Source organism: Ranitomeya imitator, chromosome 5 (assembly GCF_032444005.1).
Source record: "Ranitomeya imitator isolate aRanImi1 chromosome 5, aRanImi1.pri, whole genome shotgun sequence".
Lineage (NCBI taxonomy): Eukaryota > Metazoa > Chordata > Amphibia > Anura > Dendrobatidae > Ranitomeya > Ranitomeya imitator.
Window position 1 is genome coordinate 471495715 of NC_091286.1, and position 20558 is coordinate 471516272.

Below are 20558 nucleotides of genomic sequence, written 5' to 3' on the forward strand. Positions count from 1 at the left end.
CAGGGTCAGCAGGAGGAGGAGAGGAGCAGAGTGTAGGCCGAAGCCTGCACTGGTGGCAGCTTTTGGTCTGTTGTGCCAGCGTGGCTTGTGCTGGACACGATGCCGGCTACACAGTGGGGGAACAGCTGGCGGTGCTGAACCCCACTGACACAATGGTGGGTGTTTTTCTCTGTGCAGCTAGCATGTCCGGGCAGAAACTGGCGGTGTTTGAGCCCAGGGTCAGCAGGAGGAGGAGAGGAGCAGAGTGTAGGCCGAAGCCTGCACTGGTGGCAGCTTTTGGTCGGTTGTGCCAGCGTGGCTTGTGCTGGACACGATGTCGGCTACACAGCAGGGGAACAGCTGGCGGTGCTGAACCCCACTAACACATTGGCTGGTGTTTTTCTCTGTGCAGCTAGCAGTTCCGGGCAAAAACTAGCGGTGTTTGAGCTCAGGGTCAGCAGGAGAGGAGCAGAGTGTAGGCCGAAGCCTAGTTGAACCAATTTCAAAGGTTACCTTTAACCCCCCCTCAGGTGTTGCAAGGTACAAGAGCCACACCTTGTGCAGCATTAATGCTGCACAAGTAAAAGGTTGCTCTATTTAATTTGCTCCTTGCACACACTGAATAAAACACGTACACTATTTAGCCCACTATACTGTCAAACAGTAGTGGAGGCGTGACTTGTCTTTTAAAGGAGATGCAGCACAGGTGTCAAAATTTACACCTAGCTGCTGGGCGCAGATTCCTGAGCGTTGTTATTTGCTGTACAGGAGTCTGCGCTATTGTGATCCCTTGGTCATGCGCTGTGAGCGCTTCCTGTCTTCTGACCTCATTTCATGTCGGCCGTTGCGGTTAGAGATGGACATGAATCCCAGACCCACAGTGTGTTTTCAAAAAATCACACTGCGTGGCTGGGATTCGTGGCCTTGTGCAGTAAATATGTTTGACACTCACACATGTCCTTACACCAGCTTCAGACTGGGCGACCTCATCTGATCCCTTATCGCCTGCCGCGGCCATGAGGACACCCAGTCTGAAGAAGGCGGAAGGAGATGAGTGAACACAGGCAAACATATGCACTGCACATGCCCATCAATCACACCCTCGCTGTCCAAAGAAATAAGACACCGAGGGGCGTTGTTTCGAGCAGGGCAGACGCACAGGCGCAGCCAGCTAACCAATGATGTCAAAAGACGGGCAGCGCTAACAAGGGTGGTGCTGCGTATCATTAGAAAGGAAAGTCACACCTCAGGGACAGTGGAATGGTCTCAATGAGACACATTTTGTACGTGTTGAGTTCCACGTGGGCAAGGAGAAAAAGTCAGCCACCTTGTACAAATGCAGCAGTACTGCTGTACAAGGTGGCTGTTATACATAGAAACACCTGGGGGTGGGGGGCAGGCTCCCTTCAATTTCAGTTCATGTGCCTGCGTGGCGTTTGCAGGTCACGTTGCAAGCTACACAGCAGGGGAACAGCTGGCGTTGCTGAACCCCACTGACACATTGACTGGTGTTTTTCTCTGTGCAGCTCGCATGTCCGGGCAAAAACTGGCGGTGTTAGAGCCCAGGGTCAGCAGGAGGAGGAGAGGAGCAATGTGTAGGCCGAAGCCTGCACTGGTGGCAGCTTTTGGTCGGTTGTGCAAGCGTGGCTTGTGCTGGACACGATGCAAGCTACACAGCAGGGGAACAGCTGGCGTTGCTGAACCCCACTGACACATTGACTGGTGTTTTTCTCTGTGCAGCTCGCATGTCCGGGCAAAAACTGGCGGTGTTAGAGCCCAGGGTCAGCAGGAGGAGGAGAGGAGCAATGTGTAGGCCGAAGCCTGCACTGTTGGCAGCTTTTGGTCGGTTGTGCCAGCGTGGCTTGTGCTGGACACGATGCAAGCTACACAGCAGGGGAACAGCTGGCGTTGCTGAACCCCACTGACACATTGACTGGTGTTTTTCTCTGTGCAGATCGCATGTCCGGGCAAAAACTGGCGGTGTTAGAGCCCAGGGTCAGCAGGAGGAGGAGAGGAGCAGAGTGTAGGCCGAAGCCTAGTTGAACCAATTTCAAAGGTTACCTTTAACCCCCCCTCAGGTGTTGCAAGGTACAAGAGCCACACCTTGTGCAGCATTAATGCTGCACAAGTAAAAGGTTGCTCTATTTAGTTTGCTCCTTGCACACGCTGAATAAAACACGTACACTATTTAGCCCATTATACTGTCAAACAGTTGTGGAGGCGTGACTTGTCTTTTTAAGGAGACGCAGCACAGGTGTCAAAAGTTGCACCTAGGTACTGGGCGCAGATTCCTGAGCGTTGTTATTTGCTGTACAGGAGTCTGCGCTATTGTGATCCCTTGGCCATGCGCTGTGAGCGCTTCCTGTCTTCTGACCTCATTTCATGTCGGCCGTTGCGGTTAGCGATGGACATGAATCCCAGACCCACAGTGTGTTTTCAAAAAATCACACTGCGTGGCTGGGATTCGTGGCCTTGTGCAGTAAATAGGTTTGCCGCTCACACATGTCCTTACACCTGCTTCAGACTGGGCGGCCTCAGCTGATCCCTTATCGCCTACCACGGCCAGGAGGCCGCACAGTCTGAAGAAGGCGGAAGGAGATGAGTTAAGACAGGCGAACATATGCACTGCTCGTGCCCATAAACCACACCCTCGCTGACAAAATAAATATGACAACGAGGGGCGTTGTTTCTAGCAGGGCGGATGCACAGGCGCAGCCAGCTAACCATGATGACAAAAGACGGGAAACACTACCAAGGGGGGTGCTGCGTATCATTAGGAAAGTCACACCTCAGGGACAGTGGAATGGTCTCAATGAGACACATTTTGTACGTGTTGAGTTCCACGTGGGCAAGGAGAAAAAGTCAGCCACCTTGTACAAATGCAGCAGTACTGCTGTACTAGGTGGCTGTTATACATAGAAACACCTGGGGGGTGGGGCCAGGTTCCCTTTAATTTCAGTTCATGTGCCTGCGTGGCGTTTGCAGGTCACGTTGCCGGCTACACAGCAGGGGAACAGCTGGCGGTGCTGAACCCCACTAACACATTGGCTGGTGTTTTTCTCTGTGCAGCTAGCACTTCCGGGCAAAAACTAGCGGTGTTTGAGCCCAGGGTCAGCAGGAGGAGGAGAGGAGCAGAGTGTAGGCCGAAGCCTGCACTGGTGGCAGCTTTTGTTCTGTTGTGCCAGCGTGGCTTGTGCTGGACACGTTGCCGACTACACAGCAGGGGAACAGCTGGCGGTGCTGAACCCCACTGACACATCACCTAGTGTTTTTTCTGTGTAGACAACACTTCCAGGTGGCAACTGACAGTGTTGAAACCCAGGGAATCAAAGAGGAGCAGAGTGTAGGCCGAAGCCTGCAGTGGAGCAAGTTGAAAGGGAACCTTTAACCCCCCCCCCCAGGCATTTGTTGCTGAAAGAGCCATCTTGTACAGCAGTAATACTGCACATGGAAAATGGTGGCTCCGAAAATTATGCTCCTTGCAAACGCTGAAGTACACACTCATAATCCCGGAAGTGGGACTTTCCTTTGTAATGTGACACAGCACAGCCGTCATTCCAACCCCCTTGGTGCCGAGCGCTACCTCCTCAACGTTGTTTGGTTCTGTCACGGAGCCCGCGCTGTAATGTTATCCCTTGGCCATGCACAGTTAGCGGTGCCCGTCTTCTGACATCATGTAGGTGTCAGGCTGGCAGTGCCTGTGCGTCCAAGCTGCCCTAGATCCAACCTTGCAGTGTCATCTAATGTAGTCCCACTGCAGGCCAGGGATCCATGGGCATGCGCAGTGCATATCATCGCCTCTCACTCACCTCCTTCCTGCTTCTTCAGACTGTGCGGCGTCACGGCCGTGGCATGCTATTAGGGATCAGCTGACGCCGCCTAGTCTGAAGAAGCGTGAAGAAGGGGAGTGAGAGGCTAGTATATGCACTGCGCATGGCCATGGATACCAGGCCCACTGTGGGATCACATTAGACGACACTGCGAGGTGTGATTTCGGGCAGCGTGGACGCACAGGCGCAGCCAGGACGACAACAAATGATGTCAGAGGACGGGCAGCGCAAACTGTGCATGGCCAAGGGATAACATAACAGCGCAGGGTCCATGACGGAATCAAACAACGCTAAGGAGGCAGCGCACGGTGCCAAGGGGGTAGCAATGACGGCTGTGCTGCGTCACATTACAAAGGAAAGTCCCACCTCCGGGACGGTTGGACGGTGTGAGGGGACACATTACATGAGTGTGTAGTTCAGCGTTTGCAAGGAGCATAATTTCAAGAGCGACCTTTCCCTTGTGCAGTATTAGTGCTGCACATGGTGGCTCTTTCAGTAACAAACGCCTAGGGGGGGGGGACAGGTCCCCTTACATTTTAGTTGTGCCAGCGTGGCGGTCGCATGACACGTTGCCGGATACACAGCTGGGGATCAGCTGACGTTACTGAACCCCAATAACAGAGGAGCGACTGTTGACTGTGCACACAGCACTTCCAGGCACCAACTGGCGGTGTTAGAGCCCAGGGACAGCAGGAGGAGCAGATTGGAGGTATTGCCGCACACACAGCTGGGGATCAGCTGACGTTACTGAACCCCAATAACAGAGGAGCGACTGTTGACTGTGCACACAGCACTTCCAGGCACCAACTGGCGGTGTTAGAGCCCAGGGACAGCAGGAGGAGCAGATTGGAGGTATTGCCGCACACACAGCTGGGGATCAGCTGACGTTACTGAACCCCAATAACAGAGGAGCGACTGTTGACTGTGCACACAGCACTTCCAGGCACCAACTGGCGGTGTTAGAGCCCAGGGACAGCAGGAGGAGCAGAGGAACAGAGTGTAGGCCGAAGCCTGATTGGAGCAAGTTGAAAGGGAACCTTTAACCCCCCCCCCAAGACGTTTGTAGCTGAAAGAGCCATCTTGTGCAGCACTAACGATGCAAAAGGAAAAGGTGGTTCTTTTAATTATGCTCCTTGCAAACACCGAAGTAAACACTAAAAATGTGTCCCCTTATACCGTTAAACCGTCCCGGAGGTGCGAATTTCCTTCGTAATGGGACACAGCACAGCTGACATTCCTATCCCCTTGGTGCCGTGCGCTGCCTCCTCAGCGTTGTTTTAAGCTGTCACGGAGCCTGCGCTGTTCTGTTAGCCCTTGGCCATGCCCAATTAGCGCTGCCTGTCTTCTGACATAATTTGGTGTCAGGCTGTTACTGCCTGTGCGTCCACGCTGCTCCAGATCCCACCTCGCAGTCTCGTCCAACGTAATCCCACTGCGGGCCTTGGAACCATGGACATGCACAGTGCATATCCTCGACTCTCACTCCCCTCCTTCCCTCTTCTTCAGACTGTGCGGTGTCACGGCCGTGGCATGCTATTAGGGATCAGCTGTCGGCGCACAGTCTAAAGAAGGCGGAGGGAAATGAGCGAGAGCCCGAGGGGAAGATATGCACTGCGCATGGCCATGGATCCCAGGCCCGCAGTGTGACTCAATCAGAAGACACAGCGAGGCGGGATCTCTGGCAGCGCGGCCGCACAGGCGCAGCCAGCCTGACACCAAATTATGTCAGAAGACAGGCAGCGCAAATAGGGCATGCCCAAGGGATAACAGAACAGCGCAGGCTCCGTGACAGCTTAAAACAACGCTGAGGAGGCAGCGCATGGCACTAAGGGGGTAGGAATGACGGCTGTGCTGCGTCACATTGCGAAGGAAAGTCCCAGCTCCGGGACAGTATAACGGTATCAGTGAACACATTTTATAAGTGTTAAGTTCTGCGTGTGCAAGGAGCTAAAAAAAAAGAGCTACCTTTTCCTTGTGCAGCATTACTGCTGCACAAGATGGCTCTTTCAGTAACAAACGACGGGGGGGGGGGGACAGGTTCCCTTACATTTAGGTTGTTGTGCCAGCGTGGCGGTAGCAGGACACATTGCCGGCTACACAGCTGGGGATCAGCTGACGTTACTGAAACCCAATAACACTGGGTCGTATGTTTTTACTGTGCAGCCTGCACTTCTAAGCCGCAACTGGCGGTGTTGGAGCCCAGGAATAGCAGTTCAGGTGGTAGAAAGATGAACACAGCAGGAGACCTGGATGACACCCAATTACTTAATCAGGCAGAGGAGTGGCAAATTCCTGCGAGATCCAGGCCTGGTTCATTTTCAGGAAAGTAAGCCGGTCAACGTTATCGGAGGATAGTCGCATGCGACGGTCTGTTAGTACACCACCTGCGGCACTAAAGACACGTTCCGATAAGACACTAGCCGCAGGGCAAGCCAGCACCTCCAATGCATACTGGCTTAGCTCTGGCCATGTATCCAGCTTAGAGACCCAAAACTTGAACGGGGAAGAGCCGTCTGGGAGTACAGTAAGAGGGCAAGCCATGTAGTCTGTCACCATCTGACGGAACCGTTGCCTCCTGCTGACTGGAGCCGCCGGTGATGGTGTAGACATTTGGGTCAACGCAGGGATGAGGTTTTGGACGTTGTCCCGGTAGCGAGGATCGAGGAGGGTGAACACCCAATAATCAGGCATGTTGAGAATGTGGTCGATGCGGCGGTCGTTTCTCAGACACTGCAGCATGAAATCCACCATGTGCTGCAGAGTGCCAACTGGCCCAGAAACGCTGTCCCCTGCTTGAGACATGATCTCTGCCCGCTCGTCATCACCCCACCCTCGCTGTACACACTGACCACTGGACAATTGTGTCGCTCCCTCCTCTGGACGGAGCTCTTCCTCCTCCATTGACTCCTCCTCATCCTCCTCACAAATTGGCCCCTGCGTACCCCTTTGTGAGGAACCACGTGGCGCTGACTCTCCAGAAGCTGATGGAAAAGGTGACTCCTCATCCTCCACCTCTTCCACAACATCATCCCTTAACCCTTGCAAAGTTTGCTGAAGCAGGCAGATAAGGGGGACAGTCATGCTGACTAGTGCATCATCTGCACTTGCCATCCGCGTGGAATAATCAAAAGGACGCAAAACCTGGCAGACGTCCTTCATAGTGGCCCACTCTGTGGTTGTGAAGTCTGATCGGCGCTGACTGCGACTTCTTTGCGCCTGATGCAGCTGGTACTCCATAACTGCTTGCTGCTGCTCACACAACCGCTCCAACATATGTAACGTGGAATTCCACCGGGTAGGTAGGTCACATATGATGCGGTGTTCCGGAAGGCGGAATCGGCGCTGCAGAGCAGCAATGCGGGATCTGGCCAAGCTGGAACGCCGCAAGTGAGCACACTCTAGGCGGACCTTGTGCAGCAGGGCATCAAGATCCGGATAGTCCCTCAGAAAACTCTGCACAACCAAATTGAGCACATGTGCCAGACATGGGATGTGAGTGAGGTTGCCAAGGGCCAAAGCTGCCACCAGATTTCGGCCATTGTCACACACTACCATGCCTGGCTGGAGATTCGCTGGCAGTAACCACACATCGCTTTCCTGCTTGATGGCATTCCAGAGCTCCTGCGCTGTGTGGCTTCGATGCCCCAATGAAACTAGTTTCAAGACGGCCTGCTGACGTTTGGCCACGGCTGTGCTCATGTCGGTCATAGGTAAACGTTCACGGGTCCATGTGGAGGTGGACTGTGACGGATCCTGCAGAGAGGAATCTGAGGAACTGGTGTAAGAGGAGGAGTCGATGCGTACAGACTGGATTCCTGCAATCCTTGGAGTGGGCAGGACACGTCCTGCGCCACTCGCACGATCTGTACCTGGCTCAACAACATTAACCCAATGGGCAGTGAGGGAAACATATCGCCCCTGTCCATGCTGACTGGTCCACGCATCGGTGGTGAGGTGGACCTTGCTACTGACGGCGTTCAGTAGCGCATGTTTTATGTTTGCCTCAACATGCCTGTGCAGGGCAGGGACAGCGTGCCTGCTGAAGTAAAAGCGGCTGGGCACCTTGTACTGTGGGACTGCCAATGCCATCAAGTCACGGAAGCTGTCAGTCTCCACCAGCCTGAACGAGAGCATTTCCAGGGACAACAGTTTGGCAATGCCTGCATTCAGAGCCTGTGCTCGGGGGTGGTTGGCCGATAATGCCCGCTTTTTCTCCCATGCCTGGACTACCGATGGCTGTAGAGTAGACTGGGAGTGTGAGGATGACTGGGAAGGTGGTGCTGTGGGTGGAATTACACTAGGTCTCTGGACAACAGTGGAGGAAGAGGCAACACGAGATGAAGAGGTGGTAGCTGCCGCTGTTGGTTGGCCTACGTCTTCACTGTGTTTCTGTAACTCCACCGCGTGCCTGGTCCGCACATGTTTCCACATATTTGTGGTATTGAGGTTGCTGACACTTTTACCTCTTTTTACTTTCTGATGACAGAGCTTGCATTTGACAAAACAAATGTCATCTGCAACTGTGTCAAAAAAGGACCAGGCACTGCAAGTCTTGGGAGCGCCCTTTTTGGCTTTGGAAAGAGACAGGCTCCTAACGGGTGCCAAAGTGGAGGCTACAGGCTCCGCAGTCTTCCCCCTCCCTCTCCCTCTTTGGCCCGTAAGGGGAAGCTCTTCCTCAGAGCTGCTCCCACCACCTTCCTGTTCCTCACGCCACGATGGGTCAAGGACCTCATCATCTCCACTACCCTCTGCCACCAACTGCTCCTCCTGGGTAGTCTCGGCAGCACAGTACGCATCAGAAAGCGGCACCTGAGTTTCATCATCAGATGCGTACTGCGCTGTGGTCACCGGAGGCACTGGCCCACCTGCCTCTTCAGAGTCAGAGAGAAAAAGCTGTTGGGCATCACTGCACACTGCCTCTTCTTCCATTTCTCCAATGCTGCTTGGCTGGCCCCCTGTTTCCAAGCCAAGAGATTCAGAGAACAGAAGTAGAGACGGCTCCTGTCCTGGGCTCTCTGACTGCCTGGCCAATTTGGCAGGTGGTGAAGAGACAGATGGCTGCTCTCCAGTGCTCTGTGCCTGAGAGGATGTGGCACTAACTGAAGTCGATGCCGAGGCGTTAGCTGCCATCCACCCGACAACGGCTTCAATTTGGTCTTCACGCAGCAGCGGTGCACGGCGCTCTCCGACAAAGCTGCGCATGAAGGACTGTTCCCTGCTGAAACTGAGTGACGACGAGTCACCGGCGCCCGCAGCAGGCACAGAATCACCACGTCCTCTCCCTGCTCCTCTCCCTGCTCCGCGCCCACACCCACGTGCCTTACTCCCTGCCCTCTTCATCTTGGTTGACAGATAAAGATAAGCAGAAAAGTACTAAGGCCTTAGCGTGCTTATTCCTGAAATGCTCCTTCTAACAGGTGTAAGAAACACTAATGTTGTAAAGTGTGGACTAAACTTTATTATTTTTCAAATGTGGCCTACACAAGTGTTAAGTTGTGTTTGGTGAACTTTACTTTTTTTTTTGTGCAGATCGGGCTACAGAGCTAGTTTAAATCACACGGAGACCGTGCAGACAGCCGTAAACGGCGCTGCAAGGCCAAAAAACCCTCCTCTAGGTTATCCTATGTAGTGTTTTTCCACTATTTAGCTGGAGACGGGTGGAAAGACACTAATAGGAATTTTTTTTTTTAAATTTTAAACAGGCTGCACTATTTGAAAAAAAGGAAATTGTTTTTCAAGGTATGAGGCAGTAATGCACCCTGAGCTGTATCCAACCGGCTATAGCTGCACACAGACTACAGGGCGAGCTGCGCTCACACAGAGACCGTGCAGACAGCCGTAAACGGCGCTGCAAGGCCCAATAAACCCCCTCTAGGTTATCCTATGTAGTGTTTTTCCACTATTTAGCTGGAGACGGGTGGAAAAACACTAATAGGGAATTTTTTTTAAAATTTTTAAACAGGCTGCACTATTTGAAAAAAAGGAAAATTTTTCTCAAGGTATGAGCCAGTAACGAACCCTGAGCTGAATCCAAACGGCTATGGCTGCACACAGACTACAGGGCGAGCTGGGCTCACACGGAGACCGTGCAGACAGCCGTAAACGGCGCTGCAAGGCCCAAAAACCCCCCTCTAGGTTATCCTATGTAGTGTTTTTCCACAATTTAGCTGGAGACGGGTGGAAAAACACGAATAGGGAATTTTTTTTTACATTTTTAAACAGGCTGCACTATTTGAAAGAAAGGAAAATTTTTCTCAAGGTATGAGCCAGTAACGAACCCTGAGCTGAATCCAACCGGCTATGGCTGCACACAGACTACAGGGCGAGCTGGGCTCACACGGAGACTGTGCAGACAGCCGTAAACGGCGCTGCAAGGCCCAAAAACCCCCTTCTAGGTTATCCTATGTAGTGTTTTTCCACAATTTAGCTGGAGACGGGTGGAAAAACACTAATAGGAAATTTGAGAAAAAATGTGCAGCAGGCTGCACTATGAGCAAAAAAGGACAACTGTGTGAGGCAGTGTGAACCCCCCCTGAGCTGAATACAACCGGGTATATGGCTGCACACAGACTACAGAGTGAGCTGCACACACACACACACACAGAGACCTTGCAGAACGCTGTTAAAACAGCGCTGCAAGGCAAGAGCAAGGTGAACAGTGAAGAACATACAGCGTTTTGCTAAATTAGCCTTTGGAAAGGAAAATAAAGTAATTAGCTAGCTCAACTGGCCCTCATTTAGAACACAGCGTCCTGTCCCTAACTGAAATCACAGCAGAGTGAGCGCAAAATGGCGGCAGCGTTTTTTATAGTGCAAAGTGACATCATTTCAGCAGCCAATCACAGCCTTGCCAGTACTTACATGCCCACCATGCTAAACAGGATGTGCCCACACTTCCAATCATTCCTCATTGGCTGCTGCGTTCTGTTTGAATTCTGGGAACTTCCGATTCCGGTATCCGATACGCGGGAAGTATCGGAATTCGGTATCGGAATTCCGATACCGCAAATATCGGCCGATACCCGATACTTGCGGTATCGGAATGCTCAACACTAGTGACTACCCCAGATTCACGTACCTGGGGCCTTTGAGGCCTGCTTTGGTTTACATGTACTCCGCAGTCTTTTTGTCTGTACTGTTGTTGGGGAAGAACTTATGACTCAGTCTTTATGACTATTGGTCGATGGCTGTTGCTGGGAAGAGTGTGGATTCTGCCTGACATGGTAATGTGATCCTGGAAGGGAGTTTCCCCTGACAAAGTAACGTGATTTTGATGTCAGTACAGGTCCTTTAGTCCTAAATCCTAGTTGCTGGAGAGACTTTGGAGGAAGAAGTCAGCTTTCTTTGGTCTGTAACAAAGAACCTTTCTGAGCTCCAAAACCAGAGGCTTCTACTGCACTTACAAGAAAGTGATCTGTTGAAGGTAAGAGTAGGGGGGCTGTACTTTACCCTAAGCACACAAACACTAACAAAGTCTTAGCACACACAGTGTATAGTGCACAAGCCTGATTGTAATCTTTATTTTTTACTTTTCATTTTAGTTTACTCACATCTAAGATTACAATGGCACAGTCTACATCAAGGGGATTGACTGTCCAAGAAATTGAGGCGATTATTTTCAATAGTGATGAAGACAATGACATTTCTTTGTCAGATGAAGAGTATATTCCACCAGCTAATGTATCAACTTCATCGTCCAGCGATTCCTCAGATGATGAAGAAGTAATGGATCCAGCAGAATGTGCAAGTAGAACATCTAAAACAAATGTTTTTTGGAACAGTACTGCTGTGGCTCATGCACGCACCCCATCACATAACATTATTAGAGTTCCTCAAGGAGCTGTCGGAATTTTCCCAATTCATGTCCAAAAAAGATGTTTTCAGTAAATTTGTTTCAGATGATATTGCAGATGAGGTAGTTTTGTGTACGAAAAAAAAAAAACTTGGAAAAATTTAACTAAAGAGGAACTATATGCCTATATTGGCCTTACTCTTCTGGCAGGGTCAACTAAATCATATGATGTGCCAATCAGAGAGTTATTTCTGAACCCATTTGCAGATCCACATTACAAAGCCACTATGTCCGTAGATAGATTTGAGGCTATTCAGAGATGCATTCGTTTTGATGAAAAGAGAACTCGGCCTGTGAGGTTGGCAACCGATAAATTAGCGCCTATTAGCTATATATGGAATCTTTTTATCAAGAACTGTTACAAACTTTACAATTCTAGCGAACATGTGACAGTGGACGAACAACTTCTTGCCTTTAGGGGACGTTGCAAATTTATCCAATATATGCCCAGTAAGCCAGCTAAATACGGCATAAAAATTTTCTGGATGTGCGATTCAGCAACTTATTATGGGATGAATGGCATGATTTACTGTGGAAAAGAAGCTGATGCTCCAGTCCAGAAAGATCTATGTTCCAACATAGTGAAAACACTAGCTTTACCAATTTTCCATTCTGGAAAAAATATCACTATGGATAATTATTTTACTAATTTAGAACTGGCCAATTTTTTGCTTCAGAAACAACTAACACTTGTTGGTACAATGAGACCAAACCGCCGCGAAATTCCACCAATAATGAAGCACAATGCACAGCGACCAATCTACGAGAGTGTATTCGGTTTCTGCAATGAGGCAACAATGGTGTCCTATAAAGCCAAGAAAGAAAAATCTGTGATATTACTGAGCACAATGCATCACGATGAAAGTATTGACACCAATGACAGGAAACAAAAACCTGAAATTATACTTCATTATAATAAGACAAAAGGAGGTGTCGACAAGATGGACAAAATGATTACTGAATATTCGTGTAAAAGGCAGACTAAACGTTGGCCTGTTGCCCTTTTTTCCAATATCCTTGATGTGTCAGCCCTCAATAGCTATATTGTTTATTGTCAAACTAATCCAGAATTCCATGCCAACAGGAAGGACAATAGACGTATATTTTTGACAGAACTTTGTTATGAACTTTTGATGCTTACTATGCTAGAGAGAAGCAGCACAAAATACTTATCAAGGCAAATTACAGAGGCAATGATCCGATGTGGAATATGCTTTCAGGAACAGCCAGAGCAAAGAGAAAAAAAAAGAAAGCGCTGCTATATTTGTCCAGCAAAGAAAGAAAGAAAATCGGAGCGTTTCTGTTCTACTTGCGGACAAAATGAATGCAGGGAACATTCTGAAGAAAAAATAATATGCAAGAATTGTCGGGGGAATATGTAAAGTGGAAAATAAATATTCCTGCACCAAGTTTGCTACAGACTTTATGTAAAAACTTTTTATAAGAAAAAATGTATCCATCATAAAAAATTGTACTGAGTGAATATATTGGGCGTGCCCGTTTAGTTACATTTTTGTTGTTTTATGTACATAATTTTTTTTGGGAATTATACACATCTTAGGCTATGTTCCAAGTAGCGCTGGGGTTCACCAGAATGGGATCCATAATGGATCTGACCTCCTGGTAACTCCAGCTAAGGCTGATGGAATGCCAGGATTCCACCAGCCTTAGCTGAGGTCACCAGGAGGTCAGATCCATTACGGATCCCCTCCTGGTGGACCCCAGCGCTAGTGGGAATGCATCCTTACTTTGCAAATTTAAAATAAACTTTGAAATGTATTTTTATTTGAGTTATTCCATGTTATTTGCACACAGGCCTAAAAGGCCCCAGGTACGTGAATATGGGGTAGTCACAAAAAAAGCGTTGCTATACGAAATGCCTATAACATAAAAATATACGAACAACTGGAAATTACTAACAACTATATAGCTGAGCAATACCTAGAGTTTCAAAATTGTAATTAAAGTAGTTTTACAGAAAATAATAAAAAAGTAACCTGACAGGCCTGCGAGGCCCCAGGTACGCGTTCTACCAGCCTTAGCCGGGGTCACCAGGAGGTCAGATCCATTACGAAATCCTGTCCAGGCGGACCCCAGAGCTAGTGGGAATGCATGCTTACTTTCAAATAACTTTGAAAAAAAAATTTTTTTGAGTTGTTCCATGTTATTTGAAAACAGGCCTCAAAGGCCCCAGGCACGTAATAGTGTAGATTTCTATGGTCACGCATTCTAGGGATAAAGAACATTTCTGCTATTACTTTACCTTCATTCTTTGCATGTTTCAAATGCTTTATTACCAATGATCTCCTTCTAGAAGACTACTTGCTAGCCTTAGAATTTTAATTTGTGGTTGTTTCATTCATATGGGAGCCCTCGGTATCAGAATTCCTCCTTCAGCAGCTAAACTTGATGTTTTCCTTCAGCAGACTAGCCAGGCATATCTTGATAAAATACCTGCACTTCTCATAATGCACTACAAAATCTCACCTTATTCAGTACTCCAGGCTTTATTTATTTAGGTTAACTGGATTTGTGCCATGAAGGACATCAGTTACCAACATTTAGATTTATCTTACTTCTTGTGTTTCCAAGAGCTTTAATTTCTGATATTTTAGATTATTTTACTTCCCACAATCTTTCTCAATCATTGGAAACTAGCATATGGTGACATTTGTCCTGTACATTCTTGATTCAATTCTGATTGCACAATTTTTTTGTTTAACTGTTTTCTTTTTTCTAAACTTGTCCCTTCATGTGTAAGACTCTATAATGACATGCTTTTATTATGCATCTGGATGTAGCAGAGTTGGGGATCATTGTGTGACATGGGATGGATTTACACTGGATTCCTTTGGATTATTTTACTTTTTAAAGGTAATAAATGGGTAAAAGAAGGGGAGTGCTTTTTACAAATAAAAGTACCTTTCTCTGTGTATGTTTAATACTTTGACTAAAGGGTTAGTAATGGGGGTGTCTTATAGGCGCCTCTCCATTACTAACCCCTGGGCTTAATGTCAGCTGACATTGCACAGCTTACATTAACCCCAAAACCATTACCCCACTTTCCAACACACCAGAGAAAGTGGAAAGAGCCAAGGCTAAGAAATGTATACACCATTTCTGAGGAGGCTGAGGGCTGGTGGTATTAGTCAGGACTGGGCCAATATCTTTGGTCTCCTCACAGCCTATTAATATCAGCCCACGGCTGTCTGCTTAGCATTTGCTGGTTATTAAAAATAGGAGGGATTCCACATTGTTTTTTGGGGTCACCCCTTTTCAATAACCAGTAAAGGCTACACAGACAGCTGTGAGCTGATATTAATAGTGTGAGAAGCTTAATGGATATTGGCCTCATCCCAGAATACTAACACCAGTCCCCAGCTGTCTGCTTTCCCTCAGTTGGATTTTAAAAATAAGGGGGACCCCACACCATTCTTTTCTTTTATCTCATTATTTATTAGCTAAATACATGTACAGTAAGCTACATACGAACTGCATTAATTATATATCTCACTGACAAATTTCTTACGATACACAGGTGCCAGCTGGTGAATACTCTCATCAGCTTTGCATGCTCTTGCTGCTATCAGCAATAACAGGCAAAGCTCATGAGAGTAGTAGTCATCAGCCAATGCTTGACTGGCAGTAACCTTGTCAACGTCGGGCACAGCCACTAGCTCACACGCTATCCTCTGCGTCCGCAATATGGGACTTTAAGACTTTAAGAGATCATTTCATCTTCAACTTGCTTAACTGTTAACAATAACAGTTGTTAAATACTATATACAGAGCTCCTGTAACTGGTGTAATGTAATGTAATGTGTAATGTAACTGGTGACTATATTATTGCCATTATTGTGGCTTTTATTAATGATCAGTATTGTAATATGTGGTCCCTTTGTTGGTAATATGTGACCTGATCATTATTTGGTCACTCACTATGTGTTGGTAATATGTGGTCTGGTCATGGTGTGATGTTATTTTTCCCTTGTTTGTGATATTATATGGTCACTGTGTAGTGGTAAAATTTGGCCTGCTTATGGTGTGGCAGGATTTGGCTCTTATATTTATTATGAATCGGTCAGTATGTGGTGTTAATATGCGGTCTGGTCATGATGTAGCGATATTTGTCACTTGCATGTGGTAATATTTTGTCACTATGTAGTAGAAATATATAGTCTGGTCATGTTCTTGTCTTATTTTTCCCTTGTATGTGATAGTAATATCTAGTTTTGTCAGGGTGTGCTGTTTTTCCCATGTATGTGGTATTATTTGGTCTCTATGTTGTTGTAATAGGTGGACCAGCCATGGAGTGGTGGCATTTCTCCCTTGTAGGTGGCATTATTGGTATATCGGTCTTGGTGTTGTAGATTGTATTATGTACGGAGGTCACTCGTTCTTTCTGATATAAATAAGGAGAATATTCTTTATTTACAATAGAGATTAAATACTTGGAAGTTCACCCCCTCCCTGCCCTGTGACTATTGCACAGCGGCAAAGATGCACTTACAGGGTTTTCCGGGGGAAACAAGCAATCACCTATCTACAGGATAAGTGATAACTTAGTGACTGGTGTGGCTTTGACTGATACAACACTCACTGATTGACAAAATGTGTAACTTTTATCCCCAATACACTGGAATGGCATGTTGGATTCAACCACTGATCCATTCATTCCCTAAGTGGCTGTCAAGTGATGCACATGGCTTTTTTTGGTAGCTTTGAAGAGCATGAATGGAGCAGCGGTGAGACATCTGACCTGCTGCTCCATTTTAAAATGGAGATAAAAGTGCCCTGTAGGGGAAAAAACTCCCTATTGTTCCAATCGGTGCAGAGCAGAATGGTGGAAAAATCCCCTTTAATTCAAACTATCATAATTGTACATCACACTTATGGTGCGTACACATTATATGTGCAGGAGCCATTTGAATTTCACAGGCAATGCTCCACTATAAAGAGGATAATGGCTAACAGATATTTATATATAGCTGTAGTGTAGGCCCCTTCAGTTAATTCCTCCTGTGAGCCCCAGGCACCACATTCTGACCCTGACTCCATTCTACGTCCCTTTGTCTTGGATCTCATTTATATGGAATCCAACAGAACAAAAATTATGATAAGCTCCACGAAGTTCCATATGTACACACAGGGCCGTCATCAGGGCATTACTACTAGTGATGAGCGAGCATGCTCGTCACTACTTGGTACTCGCCCGAGTATCACAGTGCTCGGTGTACTCGGCGAGCACTGAGTATTTCCGGGATTATTCAGCGGGAGCTCGGATCTCCGCCTTTAAATTTTGGTGCTTTTTATAGAGAAGGAATATAAACCAGCTCACCCGCGATGCAAGAACCAAACCTCGGGAGCACGGACCCGCTGTGTCCAGGCGTACAAAGTCCAAAAAGAAAGAAAGGAATGTCCAGCTTCACCGAGTCCGTAAAAAAAGAGTTTTCTTTATTCACAAACTTTAAACATGGAGGATACAGACTTCAGCACAACCATATGGGTAAGAATCTCAACGCGTTTCTGGAGACTAAGCTCCCTTAATCATGACCATGCTTTTTATAGAGCCAATGAACATGCAGGGATTGTCTGCCATGTACTGTAATACCGCAGCCATCTTTGTTGTGATATTACAGTGATTGGCTGGCGGCACAGCGTCATCAGGTCTGTAAAAGACCTGACGCCGCCCTGCTCGGCGCATTCTGCTCCAGACTCAGCTAGTGTAGGGAGAGCTGCTGTTAAGATAGGGTCAGATTCATTCTTTTATTAGTGTGGGTCTACTATTGTTCAATCCACAAATCCTGATAAACCAACAGTCCTTTTTAGGGCTAATTTATGTAGATTGCAGTGCTAGGTAGGCAGGGGAGTCAATGTGCACATATCCACATCAGTGCAAGGCTTGCAGGCACTGTGTGTGAGTATATAGGTCTCACTACATACATCAAAGGGCTCCATTACTGTCTGCTGCTGCGTATTTTATATATACCTAGCTGCAGGTATCCGTGGCTAGGATTTTTTTTTTTTGCACCTTATACCTGCTAATTTTATTACAAAGCAATCCATAGCCCCTTTTTTCTACATTTATTTGCTTGGTCACACTGCAGTCTACAGCCAGGTCATTTTAATACAAGAGCGTGAAAATCTAACATTTTAAAACAGGGTTTTTTTTTGTCACAGGCATCTGATGTGAGTGTGCAGAAATTTCTAGTCTTTTTTTGGTACTGTAGAATTTTTTGGAGTGTCTTCCAAAAATATTTAGCTACAGTTCTTATACTTATCACTGTGATTTGTACGCCACACTCACGGCATATCATTGCGCTATATATTTTACAATTTTAGTACTCCAATTTTTTTTTTAGTGTCATAGCCTACTTATTGACACAATTTAGGTGAGCCAAAAAAAATCAAGGCCACATTTTGATCAGTCTGTTATCTCCGTCAGACTCCCGGTCTCTCTGTGGTCTACAAATATTTGATTTTCAGGCATACATTCCACTTTTTTGTCTGTCTGCTATCCTAGGTCTATACAGTATTTTGGGGATAAATAATGTTTAAAAACTCCAGGCCACATATTGAAACAGTCTGTTATCTCCGTCCAGTCTATCTGTGGCCTACAAACACTTGCTTTTCAGGCATACATTCCACTTTCTTTTCTGCCTGCTACAGTTGGTCTATACAGTATTTTGGGGTTAAAAATTTTTTAAAAACTCCAGGCCACATTTTACAACATTCTGTCATCGCCACCCAACGCCTGGTCTATCTGTGCTGTACAAATAATTGCTTTTCAGGCATACATTTCACTTTTTTGTCTGTCTGCTACCCTAGATCTTTACAGTATTTTGTGGTTAAAATACATATTGAAACAGTCTGTTATCTCAGTCAGATGCCCGTCTATCTGTGGTCTCCAAATACTTGATTTTCAGGCATACATTCCACTTTTTTGTCTGTCGGCTACCCTTGGTCTATACAGTATTTTCGGTTTACATTTAAAAAAAAAAACTTCAGGCCACATATTGAAACAGTCTGTTATCTCCGTCCGACGCCCAGTATATCTGTGGGCTACAAAAACTTGCTTTTCAGGCATACATTCCACTTGTTTGCTATTGTGTTAGCCTTCTTCGTGACAGTAATTTTGTTTTCAAAAAATAAAAAAGGTCACATATTGAACATTGTGGTTTCTCTGTCAGACGCCTCCTCTATCTGTGGGTTAAAAATTGTTGCATTTGAGTGCTCCTTTGAACTGGTTTTGGTGTGTTTTACCGTAGTTATTAATAAAATTTGTTAAAAACTAAATTAAAAAATTACCAACATTCCATTGAATCAAAAGTGTGTTTTTTTCGGCACACTGATCACATATAAGTTTTCTCAAAATTAATCCAGTTGTATTGAACTTTTTAAATCTTTCAGTAGTCCATTTAAAATGGGCAAGGCAAGAGACAAGGTATGGGGAAGTGGGCGCGATGGTGATGGTGCATGCAGAGGACGAGGCTGTGGCCAAGCTGAAAGTGGGCCACAACAAAGACCCACATCTTCTCCCTTGACCTTCCTGTCCCAGTTTCTAGGGGACTGCAGTACACCACTATTGAAGCCAGAGCAGTGTGAAACGGTTAATGGTTGGAAAGCGGATAAAGCTTCCAGTCACTTTGCCGCCACCACCACCACCACCACGTCTTCCACATGGTCAAGTCTGACTATCTGTGAGTCTGGACCGCATATTACTCACCAGGAGTTCATCCCACCATGCCGAGTGCCCTGAGACAACTGATCACACACTTGGACACTTTCATTTTTCCCTTTAAAGATTCCGGACTCTGGGCCGTTCAAATTGAAGTGGGGCAAGATGAGATCGCATGCAACGATGCCCAAAGTTTGAATAGCCACGATCACAAGAAGACATTGGTGGGAAAGTGTCACAAGAGGTGGATGATGATGAGACACAATTGTCAGAAAGTCGGGAGGATGATCAGGGTGCAGATGTGGAAGGCGAGGTGGTGGATGACATAGTAACTGACTCAACATTGCAGGAGGACATGCAGAGCGAGGACAGCAGCACAAATGGGGAAGGAGGCATAGCCCCCCAACAGGCAGGAAAAAGCAGTGTGGTGGCCAGAAGGTGTGCATCCGCTCCCTGTAACACCAACATGAAGGAAGTTGCCATTCCATCTGTTAGATCTTCTTGAGTCTGGTTATTTTTTAAAGACTCTGCCGATAAACCCAAACAGGCCATTTGCAGCACCTGCCAGACATGCATCAGCAGGGGTAGCAAAACTACCAGCCTGACCACCACCAGTATGATCTGGCACATGGCACCAAAGCACCCAACTTTGTGGGCCCAACCCCAGGCTCCAGGAACACTGTCTGCATTTGAAACCACTGCTTCTTCCAATGTTTTGCATACAAGCCAATCCCCAGTCCACGATGCGTGCGCAGATGCCTCATGCCCTGCACCAATTGTTGCCCACAGTCAACTAGCACCAACATCAAGCAAATCCACATCCTTGTCCGAGTGCAGCCTTCAGTTGTCTATACCCCAATCATTGTAATGCAAGGAGAAATACGCAGCCAACGCCCCACAGGCCACAGTACTAAATTCTCACATTTCTCATCTGCTTGCACTCGAAATGTTGCCTTTTTTGCTCGTTGAGATGGAACCTTTCCGCAATCTGATGGCGGCGGCTGTCCCAAGGTATTCGATCCCCAGTTGCCACTATTTCTCCCAGTGTGCCATACCGGCATTACAACAGCACGTGTCCCATTGTCAAGGTGAAAATATATGTCTTTATACACTTTTGTACTTTTATATATTCTTATGCTGTGAAACAATAAGTTTTCCCCTTCGCTTGCTAATGCATATGTAATTGTATTTAACATGGCTGCCAGTATTCACCTTTGCC